The following is a 15335-nucleotide window of genomic DNA, read 5'->3' as shown; positions in this document are numbered from 1 at the left end:
TGCGTCATTGTTATTTTAAGACAAGTATTTTTAAATGTACCAATTTAACTTCTCATGCAGTAAACACTGGTAGATAGAATTCACATAAACAAAAGTTCTTTAGAACCTCAGTAATTCTTAAGAGTAGAAAGATGTCCTGTAGCAAAAATGGTTGGTAATGTCTGAGGCCATTAAAAACAGCAGGCCTAGTGTACATCAGCTGGAATATGAAATGAGCGAAGTCAAAAGTAGTTCATTATAGAATTACCCATAATGGGGAGGAGTAAGAAAGAGCCATGCAGTTAGCAATAATGAATTATTATATTTAGTAATAATGAACAGTTAGCGCTTCTCAAATGATCAACTCAGGGACATCATTTCTGATTGTGACAAGGGAAAATTAAGAAATTAAGAAGAGGGCACCTGAGTGGCTCAGTCAGTTGAGTGTTCAAGTCTTGATTTTGGCTCAGGTCATGATACCAGGGTCATGGGATCAAGTCCCAAGTCAGGCTCTGTGCTGAGTGTGGAGCCTGCTTAATATTCTCTTTCTCTCTCCCTTTGCCCATGTCCCCTCTTGTGCCCACTCGCTCTCTCTAAAATTGAATAGATAAATAAATAGAAAATAATAAAAGGAATTAAGAATCTAGTAACCAGAAAATGTTATATGTGTGTGTGTGTGTATATATATATATATATATATATATATATATATATGCGTGTGTGTGTGTGTGTGTGTGTATAACAGGGAAATAATTTTGAATTCCAAACATTGTGACTGCAGCAATGTAAAACATGTCTGCTAGTACACACACCTAAAATGGGAATGTGAAAAATGGAGACTTGGCTTGGGAAGTTTGCATAAGAAAATTTGTTCTTTTACAAATTACTTTTAATGGTGTCCCCACATGGCTTATATAATCACTATAAAGTGGTAACGTTTAATTTCTTGTCTGTTGAAAAACTGCTGAAAGGTTGGGACACTTAAAGCCATGGTTCTCGGATCACATGGCTGACTAAATCAACAAGTTAGGCCAATGTATCTTAGCTATTTTACTAGCTGAATCCCATCAGTTTTATAGCCATAAGTTGTCACTATCAGTTGAGACCATGGCCAAAAAATATAATTGTCAATTAGTGTGTTTCATGTAGATAAGGCCAAAGTGTATTCATACCTATACTAAATGTCTCACTCTCATTTTGATTCCGGGAGCTCAATTTACAAAGAGAATTAACATTTCTCTTTATTTTAAGTGGTTTCTATGGATACCTTCGATGAAGCATTTCATTCACATCTATCCAATTTAAGCTTCTTATTTTAATTTAAATACATTTTCCATTCCTCCAGAATTTGGATATGATATCTGCAGTTCATTTTCTGGACTTAACCTACAAAAAGCATTTATGCACACAAAATTTTAAATTAATATGTTTAAAGGTTTAAAAAGAGAGAGACACTCCTGCAATACAGAAAGTCATAATCTCAGAATTGGAATTCCATTTTTATTTGCCTCATACTCACTCAAAACCTGACCTGTAATCTAGAAAATCATGTTTTCTGATTTTGGTTTTTTGGGGTCATTATTGGGTGGGTTTTTTCCTCCCCTTTCTTGATCTCATTTATTGTTATACTGCAGTTTTCTTACTTAGCATAGATGGGATTAAAACTTTTTTAGGTTCTAGTACACTTAAAATTTAATAATACTTTAGTAAATACGTAGTGTAGAAAAATTGGGGGAAAAGTTTTTTTAAAGAATACAACCTCAGGGGCGCCTGGGTGACACAGTCAGTTCAGTGTCTGACTTGGCTCAGGTCATGATCTCACTTCTCTTGGGTTCAAGCCCCATGTCAGGCTCTGTGCTGACAGCTCAGAGCCTGGAGCCTGCTTTGGATTCTGTGTCTCCCTCTCTCTCTCTGTCCCTCCCCCATTCATGCTTGCTCTCTCTCTCTCTCTCTCTCTCTCTCTCTCTCTCTCTCAAAAATAAGCATTTAAAAAAAAGAATACAACTTCAGATAACTGATACAATGTTGCCAGCATTTGCTAATCAATAAACACTTAAAAAAATTCCCTTTTCCAAGAAAAATTAATATATATATATATACCTGTTAGGAAGAGATCTGATGTCATCTCTAACTACAAATCTTTAATTCATTTATTATGCAAGTTTTATATGTCTCAGCCTAGAAACCAAAGTCTTCCACATATGATTCCAGACTCCTGCCAGTTTTATCCACCACCCCTCCCTACACAGACCCACTACACTACAAACTGGCCTACTGAGTTCTGGGGATGAGTCTCCTTGCTACCTCCGGTTTTTACCCTTACCATTCTCTCTCCCCTTAAAATACCTCCTTCAGTTTCCCTCCTGTCTGTTAACTGAAATCTTATCCAGGGCCCAAAACAGATGACCAATGTCACTCCCCTTTCTTGACCCTCCCAAATAGAAGTGCCCACTCTTCTCTTGATGGCCACAGCCTCATTACTCTATCCCATGGTTTCTAAGATTCATTTGTGTACTTGCTTTATCCCCTACTTCAAAATAAAAACTCCTTTAAATTTTTTATATTTTTAATAAGTAATGCATACATACAATAATCATGCAGTTCAGAAGTCACCAAAGGATATTTGAGGCAACATGTCTGCTTCCTACCCTCCTCACCAGTTCTTCTCCCCAGAGGCACCCAATGTTACCAATTCCTTGCATATCTTTTCAGAGATAGTCTGTATAAGTGTGGATATGTGTGTGTGTGTGTGTGTGTGTGTGTGTGTGTGTGAGTGTGTGTGTGTGTGTATATGTACACAAATGGCAGTATACTTTCATGTTATTTTGCAGGGTGGGCACATCATGTTGGCCAGGTTGTGCCTTAACCAAGGGCACCCAGTGGAAAGGGTGTTTTTGGGGGGGCTGGAATCCAGCTGTGCTTCCCTGGCCAAGCTGTATGCTCTGTGGTCCTGCTCTGTACATCCTAAAGAAACAGGCTTTCTTCAAATTTCCACAAATGCTCCTTCGAGGCTAGCAGTGGTCCTAGTGTGTATTTTTATTTCATTTTTAATTTTCACTTTGTTGTAAAATATTTTTGTTGTTTTCTTCACTTTGCACTATTACAAGAAAGAGCTTGTGTTACAAATCCATGTTTAAACACTGTCATTGGGGGAGAAAGATTAATTTCCAAAACCCGTTTTCAAGCACTGGCCTATTTCTTTAGACTTGCCAATTTGTTTTTTATTTTTTATTTTTTTTAATTTTTTTTTAACATTTATTTATTTTTGAGAGAGAGACAAAGCGTGAGTGGGGTTAGGGCAGAGAGAGAGGGAGACTCAGAATCCGAAGCAGGCTCCATGCTCCAAGCTGTCAGCACAGAGCCTGATGCGGGGCTCGAACCCACGAACCATGAGATCATGACCTGAGCTGAAGTCAGATGCTTAACCGACTGAACCACCCAGGTGCCCCTAGACTTGCCAATTTAGAAGTCATCCATGGATATGATATACTAAGCTGATGTTATTGTTTTCAAATAAAATATCCATGAAAAGGCTTCAGAAATGATGAAAATATAAATGATCATACTTATTATAATGGTTATTATTCTTTTAGAGTTTATTAAATCTAAAAAAATGTTAATTTAATAATTAAACATTTTTCTTTTCCCCAAATTAGTCTAGGACATTTGAGGGGAAAAAGTACTACCTCCCTACCCTAAGGGCTCATTGGGTATCAGTTGCAGAACATGTCAAAATCCAAGATTCTTACAGTTTCGGAAAAAAATTTATTTTTAATGCTTCTCACTCCAGGGGTCCCTTTTGATGTATTTCTGCCCTCATTTCCAATAGTTAAATCTAAACCTGTGTTTCTTCTTAGAAAATTCATCATTCCACTTTGGAACCTGAGATTTGGAAGCCAGGACCATGGCTCCTGGATATGAGAACCCAGAGATTCATTCTTATATCCAACCACCTATATTTATTTTATAAACCTATCTAGATTATAAACCTTAGATACATCCCTCTAAGAACTTTTTTTAAAGTTTATTTATTTATTTTGAATGAGAGAGAGAGAGGACAGAGAACGAGCAGGGAAGGGGCAGAGAGAGAGAATCCCAAGCAGTTTCCACACTCAGTGCAAAGCCCAACACAGGGCTCGATCATGCAACAGTGAGATCATGACCCGAGCTGATCAAGAGTCAGTCGCTTAACCAACTGAGCCACCCAGGTGCTGCAGAATTTTATTTTAAATGGTCCTGCCACTCTGTTTGGGGATGTTACATTTAGGTCAGAATCTCTGGAAGACAGGGGTACCTGGCTGTCTCAGTCAGTGGAGCATGCAACTCCTGATCTTGGGGTCATGAGTTCGAGCCCCATGTTGGGAATAGAGATTACTTTAAAAAATAAAATCTTCAAAAAAAATTTTTTTAAATAAAAAATAAATAAAAATCAAGTAATGTGCCAGCAATCATCTGCAAACCCAATGCTGGCCCTTATGCTGTTTCTCACACTCAGTTCTCTTCTGACCTCAGGCTCAGAGAAAAGTGAGCAAGATGATGACGGTGAAGATGATAAACAGAAGGAGAAGAAGAAGCTATGAACTTAGTGGTTAACTTTTTCAGGTCTCCAAATGCCAGGGAGCCAAAAGTGCCCTGTGAAAACATCCTGCTTAATTTAAGGTAAGGTGTATCCCTGGCATAGTTTTCATAAAGTAAAATTAAGTATTAAGACATTATCGCCTTTCTTTACGTTGAAGGGGCCTAGAAGACTTCACTATGGCATAAAAATTATGTTGAACTGAAGGCATTTGAGAAGGCCTTTTTCCCTAACTCCCTTATGTAACTAAGAGCAGAGCCTCCCAAAAGAACACAAGAGGACTCAGTTGTCATAAATCCCCTAACCCTTGGGAGCAACCAGGAAAGCTTGACTCTTTTTTGTTGTTGTTGTTGTTTAAGTTGTATTTAAGTAATCTTTACATGCCACGTGGGGTTGAAACTCAAGACCCTGAGATCAAGAGTTGCATGCTCTTCTGACTGAGCCAGCCAGGCACAGTGGAAAACATGACTCTAATGACTGGTGAATAGAAATCAGAACCACATCTAAACAGATATTGTCATAGAACTGTCTTATCCCCTATCTATTCTCATAAGGGCCCATTTATCTTTCCTAAAAGTCATTTATTTTCCATAATGATGTATACACTTGTATTACTCCCTCATATTATAATCTATGTATTTTATTTATTTATTTTTTAAACCACATTTTCTTTTTTTTTTTTAATTTTTTTTCTCAACGTTTATTTATTTTTGGGACAGAGAGAGACAGAGCATGAACAGGGGAGGGGCAGAGAGAGAGGGAGACACAGAATCGGAAACAGGCTCCAGGCTCTGAGCCATCAGCCCAGAGCCCGACGCGGGGCTCGAACTCACAGACCGCGAGATCGTGACCTGGCTGAAGTCTGACGCTTAACCGACTGCGCCACCCAGGCGCCCCAAATCTATGTATTTTAAAGGCAAAGACTAGGAGGGGCACCTGGCTGGCTCAGTCACTTAGGTGTCCAGCTCTTGATTTTGGCTCAGGTCATGATCAGATTCCTGAGTTCAAGCCCCAGGCTGGGCTCTCCACTGACAGTGCAGGGCCTGCTTGAGATTCTCTCTCCCTCTCTCTTTGTCCCTCCCTGCTTGCACTTTCTCTCTCTATAGATATAGATATAGATATAGATATAGATATAGATATAGATATATAGATAGATAAATAAACTTAAAAAAAAGTTTTTAAATAAAGACAAAAACTAGATCTAGCCTATCTTTGGATGACAAGTAATACCAAGACAGTATTTTGTGTATATAATAGAGATCAGGTAGGAAGAAAACTTACCTAAGGGCCCTAGCATTATGAATTGGAGTAGTTCCTAAGGTGGTCAGTTCTTAACTATTAGCTTGGACAAGTCCCTTTTCATTCTCAGCCTCAGCTTTCTCCTTTGCAAAATAAGAATCCTAGCACTTGCATGGAAAACCCAGCGATTAGAAGAGCCATCCCATTTAGGCATCTAGCAGAAAGTCTAGGACATCAAAGACATGCTGTAAAGTTGGTTCCTCTGATTCCTCCCACCTCCTGAGCACACACCTGAACAGTGAGGAAGCTCAGCAGTCCTCACATCTGGATCCAACCACCCTCTCTCCTACCCAAGTGAAAATTCCCCAAATAAGAGTTTTTCTTAATAGGCAATGGATGATAGGCAAAATCCCTTCCAAGGCCATAAACAGTCAAAATGTCAGGACTTCTGGAAACTGCTGAGCTCTTGTTCTGGGCATACTGTTATATTAGCTTATCAGTTACCTTAGTGTCTCCTGGGTCAGCCAAGAGAGGGGACTGGAATGGTGGTGGGGGTGGTAGAATGGGTTGAGCTGGTACAGTGGGGATGGAGAAAGGAGGGATGAAAGAGGTCACCACACCAGTCGGCTACGCCACCAAAGGGAGGTCTATGGTAATGAGAACAGTGACCTGGTTTCTCTGGGAATATATATGAAGTATGTGATTTTGGCCTCTGTGTGAACCTGTGAGTCCATGTTCATGTGTGCAGGTGAATCGCACAAGAGAAATCCATGCACTCATGCATTCATTCTTGTGTTCATATTCATCAAATTAAATGAGCTTTTTAAAATGCCCCAAGTTCTGGCAGTGGGGGAGGGGGAAGATAAATAAGAGATCCCCCACCTGTAAGAGTCTGACTACAATTTGTTTACACTCTGTTGGAGACAAAGGAGTAAATGCTTTGCAGGTCTTGTTCTATGAGAAGTTAGCGCCAAGCACTAGGAAACTTACCCAGGAAAAGAAAGAAGTTCTAAACTGGGAGTTTTTTCTCTGCAGGTTCTACAAATACATTTAGCTTCATATATTCCCCTTCTCAACCCCTCCCCACCCCAGGAATTCATTTGGAAATAGAAACAAACTTAGTGAGACCTTCACCCACCCCCACCCCCCTCCCCTGCCTTTTGACATGTGCTGAAAAGCCAGTACTATGTACTGGCTCTTTCCTCTCTTTTCCTTCACCAATTTCCAGCAAGCAAAATAAAAATGTCTTTGAGTTACAGCGTTTCCCCTTGTCAGTTGTGGTAGATTGTAGACTCCGAGGCACTGGCACAGGACCTAGCACACAGGAAAGCCTCAGAAAACGTAGTCCGAATGTTGTAAATTAGTGAAATGGTTTCATTTGTAGAAGGGAGATACCGCCTTCTCATTCTCGGTGCTATTGTGAGAGTAGCCTTACCGTGAGCCTGGCCTTGAGAAGCACTTCATACATGGTAGGTGGTATTGTTAATATCAATACTTAACAGTTTAGTGGATTATACGAAAACATTTAAAATATTTATTTTTGCTTTTACAGTAAAGAGAGAGAAAAAGAAAGTAAAACCATTCAGGCCATAATTAAAACCACGTGGGGCACTCCACGGCTCTGTTTTCCAGACCTCTGCAAGAGCACTACATATTGTTTCCTCATTTTAGCCAAATTCCAAGATCTAAGAGTTACCCCCAGGAGAGAGCATGCCTTTCCAGGCAGTGGCCATTATCTTGCAAACCTCTGTTATCTAAACAAATTGTCTTCTTGGCTCCACGTTTGGATTAGTAAATAACCACACCTGAGGACAGGGCAGTCAGGCCCTCTGCTATTTACAAAAGATTCCAGTCCCTTGGGTCACAGCCTAATGCCTGAGGAACCCAAGCAACAGCGTTTCCAAGGGCTGCCTCACTCAGGACTCACGACTTTGACTCCTTTGCCTCCCAGGCAATTGCTAACCACAGAATTCCCCACTGCCAGGTCTCCTGGCCAGTGTGCAAACCAGTGTGGTTCCCAGGTCTGATCCTAAACCAGCAGCTCACATCTTCCTTTGCTGAGATTACCCTGTAAAGGCAAAGTCTGAGTCATCTGCAAATGCCACCGTTGGATTTGTTATTAGTATGGGAAGTGGATTATTTACTAGCATTTGTGAGAAACATCTGGACTGCCACCTCAAACTGGAAGACTTGATTTTACCCCCTCACTCCAACTGTCACCAACAACAACGTTAGAAATGAGGCTGGACCCCAAAATCAAAGGCACATGCAAGGTTTTATTGGCGTTAGAGCTTGAGCTGAAGGGACACACAACAATAACAAAATAGTTATGCTGGCCTCCTAGAACAGCAGGGATGTCCTACCTATGTAAAGAAACTTCCCTTTCAGGTTCCCATTCCCACACAATATGCCAATGAGGGAAAGAAAAAGGAAAAAACCTTGTCTTGATTGGTTGGAAGGGCCTCGTTCTGATTGGTCAATATCTGGGTCCTCTGTATGAAGTCCAGCTGGTGTATAGGGTCCCATTCTGGCCTGTTTCTGGTTCTGCTTTGTAAAAGAAGCGCTTTAAACAATAACAGCCATCAGACAGTGCCTTAGGTGCATAATGTTTTTCAGTTTGCGCTTGTTCCCGTGGTCCCCGTCTTACGGCTACCCGGATTTTCATTTTGAAAAGCTGACTTCTGGGCCTGATGCTACAGATCTCCCAGTTCAGAAACATCACCCACACAGTAGATACACAAGAAACAGTTTCAATTAATGAAGAAAATGTCATTGGGGTCTTAACCTGAATGAAGACATTTACCTATCTAGGTAGAAGATCATGCTTGGCAAGATAGACTCTCAGGCTACCTGTTTAGAAAGAAAACCTGTAGGGGCGCCTGGGTGGCTTGGTCGGTTAAGCGTCGACTTCGGCTCAGGTCATGATCTCACGGTTCGTGAGTTCGAGCCCCGCGTCAGGCTCTGGGCTGACAGCTCAGAGCCCGGAGCCTGTTTCAGATTCTGTGTCTTCCTCTCTCTCTGCCCCTCCCCTGTTCATGCTCTGTCTCTCTCTGTCTCTGTCTCAAAAATAAATAAACGTTTAAAAAAAAAAAAAAAAAAAGAAAGAAAACCTGTAAAGAAATTATACCTGGCAGGCAGTAGGCACTTTTTAAAAGTTTGATTCACAATGGTAGGGCCAGAGGGACCATGTGTGTGTATATGTGTGTGTGTGTGTGTGTGTGTATGTATATACATATATATGTATTCTTTATGTAATTGAAAATTTTTATATATAAAAAAGACAAAAGGAAATATGACAAAATGCTAACATATATTTTCATGTTGTGGAAACATATATTATGTCTGTTCTTTTCTATATTCTATATTTTTCAAAAAATTCTCAAAATTAAACAAAGAGGATGGTGCCTAGATTTGCTCATCTAGAGAATCTGGACTAAAGGGCACCAGAATTTTTTCATAAAGGCAGAAGTGGCTTCTGCTGATTCATTCATTCATTCATTCATTCATTCATTCATTCATTTATTCATTCATTCATCTATCTGCTGGCTCTTTTTTAAAATATAGCCTGGGTCCTATATCCCTCACAACAACCTTACATGTCAGGTATTATAATAGTCATTTTACAAATGAAACCAATAAATGAGGTGCAGAAAAGTTAGCTAGCTCAAGATCACACAGCTGTATATACTGAATAGGGCTTCCCACAGCCCTCCTCTTTAACTACTATCATGATGAACTGGAACCACAGAAATTGCCATCCTTGAATAGAGTACCTAGCATAGTCCTGTCTCCTGTCTTCTTCCTGGAATCAGAGCTGAGCTAGAGAATTTTTATGTTTTCTCAAAGGCAGTGTTTCTGAACATTTGTTTTTTTCATTATCATATCCTTTAAGGAGACTTTTTAGACTTTTTTTATTTCCTAATTTCCCCCTCCCTGTAAACTTTATTTTAATTAAGTTTTTTTTAATGTTTTTGTTTTATTTTTGAGAGACAGAGCGCTAGTGGGGGAGGGGCAGAGAGAGAGACGGAGACACAGAATGTGATGCAGGCTCCAGGCTCTGAGCTGTCAGCACAGAGCCCGACGCGGGGCTTGAACTCACAAACTGTGAGATCATGACCTAAGTGGAAGTCGGATGCTTAACTGACTGAGTCACCCAGGTGCCCCCCTGTAAACTTTTAATACTACAGATATACTGTTTACCTATTTATGTACTGGGCAGGGACACAAACCATTGTAGTATCTGGTTGTCTCATTCTCCAAGAACCAATTTTTACCTCCTTGGCAATAATGTCCTCTGCTAAGAATACAGGTTCTAAGGAAGCCGATATCAAGAATTTCTCAAGGCCTTTTATATTGCCACTGTTTATCCACCTGTTACAAAAACATGAAATGAAACAAAAGCTCCTACCTGGGCTGAAATCACAGGAAATACAGCATTGGAAGAATTTCAGTTTTTTCTCCCCCACTTCTAAGGTGATGTGTTTGAAGGGTGGCTGCGGGTGTGTTCTGAGAGAATGGGGAATGTGGAACACCAAAGTAACTGCCTTGGAGCTGGGGATTCCAGTCGTCCTTATTACACAGAGTCAGTTTTCAATTATGTTCGCTAATGAGGTCCAGCAATAGGATGGGTAATTAAAATCCACAAAGAATTCCCAAACCTCATTTAGAAAAATATTTCAAGCTCCTTCTTGAGCCTGTGAACATGTAAGAACCAGACTGGGATAACTGTTCATTTTCTTCTATTGTTTCCAGACTCAGATGGAATGGGAATAACAATCATGCCAGGTTCTTCTTTGTATTCATTTACTCAGGACTTCTCTTTACCAAGCACTTTGCATGTCTCATTCACCGAGGTGTCTCGTTAAGCCCATAGGCTCTATATGTGGTGAGTATCAATCATCCTTTCTATTTAAAGAAATGAAAACCTACTTCCCCAAAGGGCTGGGAAATGGCAGAATCAGGGTTCAAGCTCAGGTGTTTCTAATTCCAAGTACATTCCTTTATGGTATCTTCAAAGCCTTATGAAAAAGTTAGACCTGGAAAATGTTCAATTCAATGGAATTCAGTGCATTTTGAATTGTTGATCAACTCAAATGTTAATAATTTGAGCTTTAAAGTTAGATTGACTGGATTTATTTTTTTCTAATCATGTGTCCATAAGCATTTCTAATGTCTCTTGTGTTTCTCTCAACAGTCTAATCAGTAAAACCATTGTAAGGAGGATTCGAGGATACAATGTTTTCAAGCACCTAGTACTACATCTGCATCAAAATATCCTGTTTCCTGCCCCATCCATTAGCCCTTATATCATTTATTTGGCTTTTGTCCTATGCCGCCCTGCATTGTTACCTCTCAGTTTACAGTATCTGTCTGGCCTTCTTAGCCAAATTGTAGGAACTCTGGGATCACAAGCAGTTCTCATGAAGGTGGTTCTCAAATTTTCAAATTGGTATTTTTTCAATGTATGAAACTGGATACACTACACATTGACACTCCAAAAATGACAGTTCTAAGCTAATTTTAGACTTCTACACATCACCCAATGAGCAAGAACTTGAACTCTCAAATGGTGGTGTCTCTTGCCAGGATGACGACCATTTTTGTTTATTCTCTTATATGCATAGTTTATTGCATTTGTCCTTCTAATTTTATAACAAGTGCAAAACAGTGACAAAAAGGTGATAAATAAGATGGTGAGATGATAAAAAACATCACTTAAATGGCAGATCTATATCCTCAACTGAATGTTCATTGAACTTCAACCTATATCTGCATTCAACTTTGGAGGATAAGAATAAAATGCAAGGTTATCATGAAACATTGGGATTCTCTTCTCAGGCTCTGCCAAAATGGACAGAGTGGTGGTAGGAGACATGAAGAAATCTTTAGGTTATGAATTGTCAGTATGTGTAAAAATCATTGCTATGACTCAAATGTCCAGAGGAGTTCAAGGCTGAGAGAACTATTGCCAAGAGTAAAGCTCACACTGATCCCTGGGAACACAGGCCAAAGTTCAATTTCCTTTGACATAATTTTTTTAACAAAAAAATAATACAATAAAATCATCATCGTAAACTCATACTCAATCTCCTGCACAAGTGCATTTGCAAATCCTTTTTCACATAATGAAATGATTTTTTTTCTATTTACAAGATGCCGTTTTTAGAAACTCAGTTCTTCAAGAGCAAAAATATCTGTTTTGTGCACCGATGTGCTCCAAGCACACAGATCCCTGCACAATCACTTAATAAATATCTACTGAATATAATTCAATTAAACTGAAGTTGAAAGAAGATATTACTTTATAAAATTACTTACTATATTCCATATTCTCTGTGTTTAATAATCATGTGAGCCTTGTGTAACCCAGGAGTTTAAGAAAATCTAAAATGGAGAATACACTTAGGATTTTCTTATTTTAGGTCTTTGGGTCCAGATACATACTGAGTTAGGTTCTGTCTCGCATTACGTATGCAATATTGATCAAGTCATTAAACCTGAACCTGATTTAAAATAGATAAATAGTAACACATTTATGTACCAAACTATTGATTTATTTATATATCCATCTCATGGTTAGGACAGCTTATAAGAATACATAAAATGAACCAAAACATATTCATACACATAAGTACTAAGAAAATATAGGTTAGATGAGAAGCTATGATAAAGAAAAAAGCCTCAGTTTTTTCATTTGTAAGTTAAGAAATGACACCAGCCACACAGGTTGATGTGAGTATCGCATGTGATATTAACTTGTTAAGGTTAACACAATTTTTTTTTTGAGAGGAAGAGCACGAGCGGGGGAGGGGCAGAGAGAGAGGGGGACACAGGATCAGAAGCAGGCTCTGCACTGAGAACAGTGAGCCCGATATGGGGCGCGAACTCATGAGATCATAACCTGAGCCGAAGTCGGATGTTCAACCTACCTAGCCACCGAGGTGCCTCAAGGTTAACACATTTTAAACCTTTTAGCTGTTGCAGTCATAATCGTAATCTTAAAGGTGAGTAGCATAACTTCATGTTTCTACTTACACACCACACCATTGGTGGCATTAATCTCCCCTCTCCACTGTAATCTTCACAATGGTTGTAGATGCTCAGTGGGTTTTCAGTACTGAGGGTGACACTGTGTTGTAGATTATCTGCAAACACAGCCAGCAACAACACTTCCTATTCCCACACATCTGCTGGGTCTCTCATCTAGAAGCAGTCTGTTTTCCTTTCTCTTAAATCTGGGAGGGCCTTGTGACTTGCTTTGACCAAGAGAATGGAACAGAAATAACACTGCACCAAGTTTTGTGAAGCATTGAAGCTTGTATTCTCACTCTCTGGGAGTCCTGAGACACGATGTAAAGGAGTCCATGTACCCTACAAGAAAGAGAAGCCATATGGAAAGAAATCAGCCTGGCCATCCCTGGCCATTCCAGCCACCCCAGCTGGAGCTTCAGACATGTGAGTGAAGCTAGCTGAAATCATCCAGCCCAGGTGAGCCATCCCAGCAAAAACCATATGGAGCAGAGATAAAGCTGCTGCCACCAAGTCCTGCCCAAATTGGAGAGTCATTAGCAAAAATATGGTTATTGTTATTTTTTTTTAATTTTTTTTAAACGTTTATTTATTTTTTGAGAGACAGAGCATGAGCTGGGAAGGGGACAGAGAGAGAGGGAAAGTCACAGATTCTGAAGCAGGCTCCAGGCTCCGAGCCATCAGCACAGAGCCTGACGTGGGGCTCGAACCCATGAACCATGAGATCGTGACCTGAGCCGAAGTCGGCCGCCCAACCGACTAAGCCACCCGGGTGCCCCTGGTTATTGTTATTTTAAGCCACTAATTTGGGGGATGTTCCCTAGTCTGCAATTGATCAACAGGGTGGTTTTCCCTGGGCAGAACTCTAGCCTCAGAAGGGGCTATCCAATAGAGACAGTTTTGTCTCAGTTTTTATCTCATGTCCTGAGCAACTTCCTCTTTATTTTGTCAATTGCCACTCCACTACCTGTCCTATCTGCTATCCATGGGTTTTCTTTTTTTTTTAAAGTTTGTATTTTTATTTTGAGAGACAGAGAGTACACAGGGGAGGGGCAAAGAGAGAGGGAGAGAGAGAATCCCAAGCAAGCTCTGCACTATCAGCACAGAGCCCAATGTGGGGCTCGACCCCACCACTGTGAGATCATGACCTGAGCCAAAATCAAGAGTTGAATGATTAACTGACTGAGCCAACCAGGCACCCCACTATTATCCATGGATTTTCAAGGAAGATCAGTGATGTTGTATAAAAGACCTTAATGCCCTCAGAGAAGACTACCAGATGTGCATATTAGGTAGGTGGAGATAACATGTAAAACTCCTTTGTTTGGCAATAGAGAAATGAAAAGACGGGCACTTTATAGACCAAATATTAGAAATCGGATGTCACAGTGGCTTGCTTGCATTAGGCAAGAAGGAAGGAAAGAAGAAGGAAAATGACATTAGTCAGTCTCAGTAGCCCCCAATGAGATATTGGTATTGCACAGGAAATACAACCACACTTCCCTTATAAAATGATAAAGAAGATTAACACACACACAAACATGCCCTTTTTATTCCCAGTTTTAATGTATTGTACAATCAATATTTTAATGACAAGGAAAAGAATAAAATAAGCCACAATCAACTATCTCCATTTGCCAAGTTCCTTTCCAGTCATTTTCCATGCCCATTAACTGTAAGCCCTTATTTTTAGCTGGTTAATTATCCAACTTCTCTTGCACAGGCCCAAAGACCAATATGAACCCAAAGCAATGAGGGAGGCAAGAAACGGAAAAATAAAGGAACTGTGCTCTTTATCTCCATGGAGGCATGGAGTGAAGGTGTTAATGGTTAATTTATCTCTTCATTTATTCAGTCAATGAACATTATTGCAAGTATTTTAAGTACTTTCCATTTCTTAACATTCTTCAGCTGTGTAATTACTTGTTCATTGGTCTTCTGCCCAATTAGACTGTAAGCTATACATGACCAGATCTGTTTTATCTAATTCACTACTGTTTTTCCAGCATTTAATATAATGCTTAGCACTTCAGAGGCATTAAGTAAATATTTGTTGGACTAAAGCAGGGGAATTGCAAGTCTAGAGAACACATTTACCAAACCAGAGATGGAAAGGAAGAAGAAGAAATGGTGGTTGTTAAATTAAATAGTGTCTGAGAGTCTATATATTAAAATGAGAGCATGCTTGCCCTAATGTACTTTAAGATGAATGTGGTCTATTTGATTAATGCTGCTAGTTAGAATTTGGGTCTTCTGGAAAAAAAATAATGAAACCATCTCCGGAGACATTGTGTATTCAGTTCATTTAATATTTATATTGAACTTCTTAAGTCAGCATCCTCAAGGAGACCAAAAATGATCATTGCAATGTGCAGAGTGATACTCTGGAGGATGGGGTAAGAGCACTCCCCACTCTCCCAGTCCCAGATAAATCAACATAGATTGAGTTAAATATAGGTACTCTCCTAAGGGGTGGAGTGAGTACTCCAGATATTCAGAAAAGAAATATCCT

The sequence above is a fragment of the Prionailurus bengalensis genome, chromosome C1 (genome assembly GCF_016509475.1).
Source record: "Prionailurus bengalensis isolate Pbe53 chromosome C1, Fcat_Pben_1.1_paternal_pri, whole genome shotgun sequence".
Lineage (NCBI taxonomy): Eukaryota > Metazoa > Chordata > Mammalia > Carnivora > Felidae > Prionailurus > Prionailurus bengalensis.
This window is presented reverse-complemented; position numbering follows the sequence as displayed.